A 10,451-nucleotide genomic window follows, 5' to 3' on the forward strand; every position below is an offset into this window, starting at 1 on the left:
GGGGACACAGGTTCGAGCCCTGGTCCGGGAAGATCCCACGTGCCACAGAGCAACTAAGCCCGTGCGCCACAACTACTGAGCCTGCGCTCTAGAGCCCACGAGCCACAACTACTGACCCCATGTGCCACAGCTACTGAAGCCCGCGCGCCTAGAGCCCGTGCTCCACAACAAGAGAAGCCACCGCAGTGAGAAGACCACGCACCGCAACCAAGAGTAGCCCCTGCTCGCCGCAACTAGAGAAAGCCCGTGCACAGCAATGAAGACCCAACACAGCCAAAAAAAGAAAAAAAAGATGTGGTATATGTATACAATGGAATATTACTTAGCCATAAAAAAAGAACAAACTAATGCCATTTGCAGCAACATGGATGGACCTAGAGATTGTCATACTGAGCGAAGTAAGTCAGACACAGAAAGACAAATATCATATGATATCAGTTATATGTGGAATCTAAAAAAAAGGGTATAAGCGAACTTAGTTACAAAACAGAAGTAGAGTCACAGATGTAGAAAACAAATGTATGGTTACCAGGGGATAAGAGGGGGTTGGGGGGAGGGATAAACTGGGAGATTGGGATTGCCATATACAAACCACTATATATAAAATAGATGAACAACAAGGTCCTGCTGTATAGCACAGGGAACTCTGCTCAATATTATGTAACAACCTAAATGGGAAAAGAATTTGAAAAGGAATAGATACATGTATATGTATAACTGATTCACTTTGCTGTACAGCTGAGACTAGCACAACATTGTACATCAACTATACCCCAGTAAAAGTTTTTTTAAAAAGGAGAAATGAAGAACCTGAAAAAAAAGTAGTATTTCAGTCTGAAAGGTCCATTGAGCTCACACAAATAACCTATTAGAACCTTTAAATAAGAAAAAAAAAACTTGATAAAAAAATTCTGTCTTGAATTAAAAATGCTGTGTTTCAAAAAAAAAAAAAGGAGTATTCAACTGTCTTGCTTGTATATCTTTAGGGGAAACTGCAAAATCCAGAACAGTCTGGTCGAGACAGCCACATTGTCCCCATTTATTGTTAACTGCATACGTCGCTTCATCTACAAAAAGCAGATAGTGTTAAAAACTGTTTGCTAAGTTAATCTGTGAGTTGAAAAGAATGCTCTACTGTGAAGTTCTCTGTACTTCTTTAGAATTTCACTTGTGGGACAGGCCTGAAAGTTGTAATTTACTGGTTTGTGGAATCTCTCGTCTGTAGGTTATTTCTGCTGCAACATCTTCTGTTGGTAAAACAAAATAAAGTGTACTCTTCTGCCCCAGGAATCTGGTGGCCTTCATCTTCCAGCGTGTTGGTCCTAATCTAATTACCCAGCGTGAAGAATCATCTGTTGGCAGTGAGACCAGACTGTGCTGGCAATGGGCAACTCCTCCTGGTACACCAGCCAGCAGACCCATAAAATTAAGAGGCAGCATTTCACAGGCTATTTCTTGGATGTTTTAGAGCGTTCAAGTATCCTTAGAGAGTAATGCATAAAATATAGACATAAACATGTGCCATGGATTTATAAACTCTTTATGGGCAAGATCTGTGTCCATTATTATTATTTTTGGATCAACCTCCATTCCATATTTTGCACATGGAAAGTACTCAGTAAGTGCTGTTGCTGAAGGGAAGTTAAAATAGAATGCTTCTACCTTTAACCAGAATCTTTTCCCTCCTACCTGCTGGATCGTTTCACTCTTAGGCTCTTAGACACATTCTTTCCTGTTTCCTTTCTACAACACACATCGCCCTCATCTGTGGTAATGATGATGGTTATGATGGTGATGTTGATGTAGCTTATGATGGTGGTGGTGATGATGATGATGATGATTTGTTTAATATATATTTTAATGCTTTTCTTTTTTAAAATTTATTTATTTATTTATTTTTGGCTGCGTTGGGTCTGCATTGCTGCGTGCGGGCTTTCTCTAGTTGCGGCGAGCGGGGGCTACTCTTCGTTGCGGTGAGCGGGCTTCTCATTGCGGTGACTTCTCTTGTTGCGGAGCACGGGCTCTAGGCGCATGGGCTTCCGTAGTTGTGGCATGAGGCCTTCAGTAGTTGTGGCTTGCGGGCTCTAGAGCACAGGCTCAGTAGCTGTGGCGCACGGGCTTAGCTGCTCCGTGGCATGTGGGATCTTCCCGGACCAGGGCTTGAACCCGTGTCCCCTTCATTAGCAGGTGGATTCTTAACCACTGTGCCTCCAGGGAAGTCTCAAGCACCACTATTAATATAAATTATTTTAAATAGTCATAATAATATGTATTTAATATAATAATCTATAATGTAACCATTATATTATGAGTATAAATTATTGCAAATACGAATAATTCAGAGGCAGTCTTGTGGCCATTAAGGGCAACACACCTTAAGTTTTCTATAATCTGCCTCTACCGTGTATGTCTGCATTTATCGTGTTACCTTCTATTCTGGGCATTATCCCTCTTCTCAGATTCTTTTGTGGTGTCTATACCTTGATTGGAAACTGCTCTCTTCTCTTGAACTATAATGACTTTGCCCCTTCCTCACCCTTATTTAAATGCCGTCTGTCTTTCCAAATGTCCCCTCAACATCTGCCTCTTCTGATTTTCCAAGCAGCGTCGATCTCCCTTCCCCTAAGACACACTGTCATTAGGGTCTAGTTTGTGATTGAGTCACAAACTAACTTGCGTTGCTACTGAGGAATTCCATGAGCATACACATGATGTTAACCATCTAATGAAACTTGTACAAATGGGTGACTGGTATGACTGGCCATACAATCAGAAGAAGAAAACATCTATGCATTCGTATTTGTAACTTTTGATCAATGGGCCTAAACAAATTAAAAACAAAAGTTCTAGCCTCAGAAAGAAATGTGTTGTATAATGCAGTAGAAGTGAATGTAAAGCAAAAGTATTGTGCTGGCCAAAAAGTTTGTTCGGTTAGTGAATATGTTCAATAAATTTCTTCGTGTAAATGAAAAATGTGTATTTTTACATACAACCGAATGAACTTTTTGGCCAACCCAATAGAAGGAATAACCTCCCCCCAAATCCCTACACTGATGGGCAACTCCTTAATTTCAGTACTTTGTTTTAGCACCCTATGTGATCAAATTTCTCTTAGTTTTTCTTTTCTTTTATTCTATTAAAAAGATATTTTCAAATCTAATTTCACTTAAAATTCTAATAACATGTCTAGTATTCATGCATTGACAGTTTAAAATTTTCTGTTATGTTTTGAAGTTAATAATGTGATTCTTTAGTAAAGTTGAAACTGCGTGTAACCTATCATTCGGCGATTACGCTTTAAGATAGGTATACCTTAGAGAAATGAAGGCAGCTGTGCTCAGAGATACACGATGAACATATTCACATCAGCATTGTTCATTGTTAACCCAGACTAGAGATAAACCAAATTAACATGACCAATAGGCTGGATAGTTACATTTTGTATTTTTCTGTTGGGAAAAAAATTAAAATAAATTAATATGTAAAAAAAAAAAAAAAGAAGGAAGATAAAGAAGCAGCAAACAACAGCAGGTCATCACAAGTTTTACCTCTGTAAATATAGAAATGTTTAAGATGTAGTCTTAGGGGTGTCCTGCTCTATTTTGGCCTCACACCCATTGCCTACAGATCACCAATAAAGAGTACACTTATGAAAGCCTTGGTGGGTGTTGTGAGTTGCTTTGTTTTATTTATTTAAAAAATTTTTCTTGGGGCTTCCCTGGTGGCGCAGTGGTTGAGAATCTGCCTGCCAATGCAGGGGACACGGGTTCGAGCCCTGGTCTGGGAAGATCCCACATGCCGCGGAGCAACTGGGCCCGTGAGCCACAACTACTGAGCCTGCACGTCTGGAGCCTGTGCTCCGCAACAAGAGAGGCCGCGATAGTGAGAGGCCCACGCACCACGATGAAGAGTGGCCCCCGCTTGCCGCAACTGGAGAAAGCCCTCGCACAGAAACGAAGACCCAACACAGTCAAAAATAAATAAATAAATAAATAAATAAAAATTAAAAAAAATTTTTTTTCTTTTATTCTGGAATATAGTTGATTAACAATGTTGTGTTAGTTTCGGGTGTACAGCAAAGGGATTCAGTTATACATACACATGTATCTATTCTTTTTAAAAATCTATTCCCATTTAGGTTATTACAGAGTATTGAGCAGAGTTCCCTGTGCTCTACAGTTGGTCCTTGTTGGTTATCTATTTTAAATAGAGCAGTGTGGACATGTCACTCCCAGAGTCCCAATCTATCCCTCCCTCCCCCCCCCACCACCTTTCCCCTTTGGTTACCGTAAGTTCGTTCTCTAAGTCAGTCAGTCTGTTTCTGTTTTGTAAAAAAGTTCATTTGTATCATTTTTTTAGATTCTGCATATAAGTGATATGTGTTGCTTTGTTTAAAGATACTGGTTAAAAGGTTGTAAGATGGAGATGCTTCTAATGGTCTGATCCTGCATCCCATGAAAAATGGGATTCTGAGAAGGCGAGTCTGATGGTCAGAGAAAGTCATGTCGGGGAACATTCCTGACGCTGTTGGACTTCCTGGTGGCTTCCAATGGTCTACATTTGATGTTCTGCAACATGGAATGTACTTTCTCTGAGAAAAATGTACTTTCATTTGGAATTCTGTCCTTTTCCAACCCCAAAATACTTGAATGATGTAATGATGGAGAGAGAATACACTTAGTTGGTAGGATTTTCTTGGGAGGTAATTAAAATAATTTAATGAAGGGAATAAAAATAGTCATAATTGATAAATTAGAACACTTGCATCGTCTTGAGTTTCATAAAGATGCAAAGAAGGAAGACAGTAAAACCATTGTGTAAAGTATGAAAATGTGCTAAAACCAAAATGCTACAGTATTAAAATACTTTACGACTGATGTTTGTTCTCTGAAATCTGAAAAGTGGTAATTTTTTTTTTTTTTTTTGCTATAAATGCATCCATAAGGGATATCCAACTCAAATGGTTTTACTCATGCTGTGCTTTTGTAAAGTAAGAGAGAATACAGTTTTGGTATTTATTATAAGGGAAATTCCCAAGATTCTCCATTAACATTTTATAAGCTGCAAAGTAAAAATGAGCTTTTATCCTACATTAGTTCAAATCATGATGTATGTGGAAAACCACAAAATAAGCCATATTTCTAAGCATCTTTCCCTAGGTGGTTCTCATTCCAAATTAAAATGTTTTGTTGTAAGTATATAAAGAGGCATGATTTAAAACTAATCATGAATGTAAATTGTGTTAACATATTTTCAGACAGAAACATCTTGCTCCTAAAATTGGTGTGGATGTATTGTTCCTACCAGCAATACATAGCTCAGTGTAATAAGAGGGAATAATTAGATTTGCTTGTCTTGAGAGAGAACCTGAACAGTGAGTACCTAACATTTTTTTAACCAAGATGAGGGCTTTACTGTAACACTAGATCATACTTGGTAAATGTCATTCAACAAAAAGCTCAATGTGTCTGAAATAGCACTGTTGATTATGTCATAAATATTTTTTGTTCATATTGAAGAGAAAAGGTCATGCAGCAGAATCCCATGAACAGGGGGTCTCTAGATTTGCTTTTAAAAATGATTCAGTGTTAATACATCAGCACCATCGTATTGGCTTCAGGGTAAGTCGGTATAAATGACACATCCTGACTCAACAGGGATATTTAAATCCAAGTCCTTTGGGGCCGCATGTATTGCTACCACGATTGATCCTTTTGTGCTGCAGCCTTTTTCCAGAACTTGCCAGATTCTGCTAACAGATGTGATGCAACTTTATGGAGCCTAGTGCAGTTAATGAAAATCACTAAGATGTTACTCCTAATACGGAGATGAGTAACCAGCTCATAAATTGACTCTAGGTAGCTCTTGGCTTTAAGAACAGACGGAGAGCCAGCCCTAAACATACGGGTGATTTGTGGTCGGTCCTCAGGGACTTAACCTGCCTTTCGGTTTTGTCAGTAACTGCATCTCCTGTTCCCTCATGGGAACCCTGATAGCTTGCTTGTCTACTCCACCCTGAAACCTTCGACTGTCCACGTACCTCTGACCTCTGGGTTCTTCAGAGCCCATCACAGGTGACGAACTCCATTCTGAGCACTTTGCCTGAATGTTTAAAAAGAACACAGCACAGCAAACTGGGATGCCCAGTTAAATATGAATTTCAAAAAACCCCACTAATTTGAAAAGAAACACACACCCCCAGTGTTCATGGCCACACTATTTACAATAACCAAGACATGGAAGCAACCTTAATGTCCATTGACAGATGAATAGATAAAGAAGATGTGGTACATATATACAATGGAATATTACTCAGCCATAAAAAGGAATGAAATAATGCCATTTGCAGCAACATGGATGGACTTGGAGGGCATTATGCTAAGTGAACTAAGTCAGACAGAGAAAGAAAAATACTGTGTGATCTCACTTATATGTGGAATCTGAAAAATATAACAAACTAGTGAACATTACGAAAAGAAGCAGACTCACAGGTATAGAGAACAAACTACTGGTTCTCAGTGGGGAGAGGGAAGGGGGGAGGGGCAAAACAGGGGTGGGGAAGTGAGAAGTACAAACTACTATGTATGAAATAAGCTACAGGGGCTTCCCTTGTAGCGCAGTGGTTAAGAATCTGCCTGCCAATGCAGGGGACACGGGTTCGAGCTCTGGTCCGGGAAGATCCCACATGCCGCGGAGCTGCTGAGCCTGTGCTCTAGAGCCTGCAAGCCACAACTACTGAGCCCATGTGCTGCAACTCCTGAAGCCCACGTGCCTAGAGCCCATGCTCTGCAACAGGAGAAGCCACCGCAACGAGAAGTCTCGCACCGCAACCAAGAGTAGCCCCCACTCGCTGCAACTAGAGAAAGCCTGCGTGCAGCAACAGAGACCCAACGCAGCCAAAAATAAATTAAAAAAAAAAAAAAGGATGTATTATGAATTCCCGTTCCCCAAGTAAAAACCATGGCACTGAAGGAAATCTGGTGCGTATTTAGTACCCTTTAACAGTTGTTATTATCTGTTCAAATTATGCTGCAAAGGACCAGACGGTGCTCTCTGGAGGATTCCTGCAGAGCAAGATCTTTAAATTTCCATTTTGGTGTCATTCACCAGAGAGTCCAGTATAGTCACTGAATATCACTCATGGTTCATTTCCCCATGTTGAAATTGCATCTTTCATCACGACATGGTATAAATAAAGACTTTTTTTCTGACCATAATATCTAGACCAGTGGTTCTAAACTGGGGGCCATTTTTGGTTATCTCATTGGGATGGGGGTGTTACTGGCTATTACTGGTGTGGACCACGGACTCTGTTGAACATCCTACAATGCACAGGACAGTCTCTACCATAGAGAATTATCTGGCCCCAAATGTTAATAGTACAAAGGTTGAGAAACCCTGATATGGAGTTATGATATGGAATTGTGCTATTTGGTCTTCTGGTCTACCTTCAGGACCAAGCATGATCAATTACAAGTTTTGATGCAGTGTATTAATAGTTTGCATTATGTTCAAAAACACATGATGTTAAATACCAAAGAGAAAATAAAACAAGGCTGTAGTCATACTTCAGTGCAATTCTACAAGTATTGATAGAAAATACTACCTGCTTAGCTGTGGGTATTCAAAGATGAAAAATGACGTGAACCCCCCACCCCCTCAAGGAGCTTAGAATATGTTGATTGAGGCATGCCTGGAAATGGATAAATTTCATATAAGGCAGAAATATGCTCAGGACAAAGTGGAAGCAAGATGGTGTTACTATTACCTACTACTTTGTGTAATTATATTTAATAGAAGTAATTTGACTTCCTGGAATAGACAACTATGATAGATAGATAGATGAGATAGATAAAGATGATAGAGATATAGATAGATGATAGATAGCTAGATAAATAGATGAGATAGATGGATAGGTAGATGATAAATAGACAATAGATGATAGATGATAAGTAGGTAGGTGATAGATGAGATAGATAAAGATGATAGAGATATAGATAGATGATAGACAGCTAGATAAATAGATAAGATAGATGGATAGGTAGATGATAAATAGATAGACAATAGATGATAGATGATAAGTAGGTAGGTAGATGAGATAGATGAGATAGATAAAGATGATAGAGATATAGATAGATGATAGCTAGATAAATAGGTAAGATAGATGGATAGGTAGATGATAAATAGACAGACAGTAGATGATATATGATAAGTAGGTAGGTAGGTAGGTAGATAGATGAAATAGATGAGATAGATAAAGATGATAGAGATATAGATAGATGATAGATAGCTAGATAAATAGATAAGATAGATGGATAGGTAGATGATAAATAGACAATAGATGATAAATGATAAGCAGATGAATAATAAGTAGATAGATGATAGATGTTAGATTAGATATATAGGTAAGTACATATATACAAGTGCATTTGTGTATGAACAGTAATAGTAATAATAAACTACTAATAAAATTTAGGAGCTTTTCTTGGGAAATTCATGTAGTTTGTTTGAACATTTCAGTTTCTTTCTTTTGTCTCCTCTCAAAGCCGTGTACAGGGTTGGTACGGTGTTTAAGAAAAGGGATCATATTGCAATTAGATGAGCTAAGCAAAGCTTCTCTTTCTCAAATTGGAAGGAACTTATGTATATTATTGCCCTGGGAAAAGAAAGCAGGTGCAGAGAAAGAAGGTAAAATGACTGGCAAGAGAGTGTGGCTGATGAAATTAGGAGATAGAATAAAAGCAATTATGAGACAGCACAGGTGGAGGAGATAAGATCTGAAAGTCTGTATTTCCGTCTGAGATTGGAAGTGCGGGGCGAGGAGGGAGGAGGGACACGGAAGAGGAAGGGAGGGACAGGAGGAAAGGAGAAAGGTACAACGTGAACACAGAAAAATTTGGATTTGGGGTCTTGGGTTATGGAAGACACTCATAGATTCTTTTAGTTCCTGAGTATGGACTAACTTTCTCCTGCAATGTCCTAGGAAAATAAGCAGTAAAAAATGTTGTGAAAAGAATATAAGAGGTGGAAATGAAGATTTTTAAATATCCATTATTTTATTTTTGACCCTGAGCAAATCTTTTAGTATTCTTAAAAATTCCATTTTTTCATCTTTTTTTAACTGAAGTATAGTTGATTTACAATGTTGTGTTAATTTCTGCTGTACAGCAAAGTGACTCAGTTATATATATATATATATATATACACACACACATATATATATATATATACACATACACACATTCTTTAATATTCCTTCCCACATGGTTTATCACAGGATATTTAATATAGTTCCTTGTGCTCTGCAGTAGGACCTTGTTGTTTATCCATCCTATATACAATAGTTTGCTTCTACCAACCCCAAACTCCCAGTCTATCCCTCTCCCTCCTGTCCTCCCCTTTGGCAACCACAAGTCAGTTCTCTGTGTCTGTGAGTCTATTTCTGTTTTGTAGATAGATTCATTTGTGCCATATTTTAGATTCCATATGTAAGTGATATCATATGGTATTTGTCTTTCTCTTTCTGACTTACATAGTATGATAATCTCTAGCTGCATCCATGTTGCTGCAAAGGGCATTATTTCGTTCTTTTTTATGGCTGAGTAATATTCCATTGTATATATGTACCACATCTTCTTTATCCATTCATCTGGTGATGGACATTTAGGTTGTTTCCATGTCTTGGCTATTGTAAATAGTGCTGCTGTGGACGTTGGGGTGCATGTATCTTTTTGAATTAGAGTTTTGTCTGGACATATTTCCAAAAGTGGGATCACTGAATCATATGGTAGCTCTATTTTTAGTTTTCTGAGGAACCTCCATACTGTTTTCCATAGTGGCTGCATCAACTTACATTCCTGCCAACAGTGCAGGAGGGTTCCCTTTTCTCCACACCCTCTCCAGAATTTATTGTTTGTAGATTTTTTGTTGATTCCATTCTGACTGGTGTGAGGTGGTACCTCATTGTAGTTTTGATTTGCATCTCTCTAATAATTAGTGATGTTGAACATCTTTTCATGTGCCTACTGGCCGTCTATATATCTTCTTTGGAGAAATGTTTATTAAGGTCTTCTGACCAGTTTTTGATTGGGTTGTTTTTTTGTTGTTGAGTTGCATGAGCTGTTTGTATATTTTGCAGATTAAGCCCTTGTTGGTTGCATCCTTTGCAAATATTTTCTCCCATTCTGTAGGTCGTCTTTTCAATTTTTTTTTATGGTTGCCTTTGCTGTGCAAAAGCTTGTTTGATTTGGTCCCTTTTGGTTATTTTTGTTTTTATTTCTATTGCCTTGGGAGACTGACCTAAGAAAACATTGGTACGATTTATATCAGAGAATATTCAAAACCTCCATTTTTGGTGCATTCCCTAACTCTAGTGATTTTGTTGCCATTTTGTCTTTGTTTGTTTTTATCCTACTATTCTTTGTTTTTGAGCCACAGGAAGCTACCATGAG

Source organism: Eschrichtius robustus, chromosome X, assembly GCF_028021215.1.
Source record: "Eschrichtius robustus isolate mEscRob2 chromosome X, mEscRob2.pri, whole genome shotgun sequence".
Lineage (NCBI taxonomy): Eukaryota > Metazoa > Chordata > Mammalia > Artiodactyla > Eschrichtiidae > Eschrichtius > Eschrichtius robustus.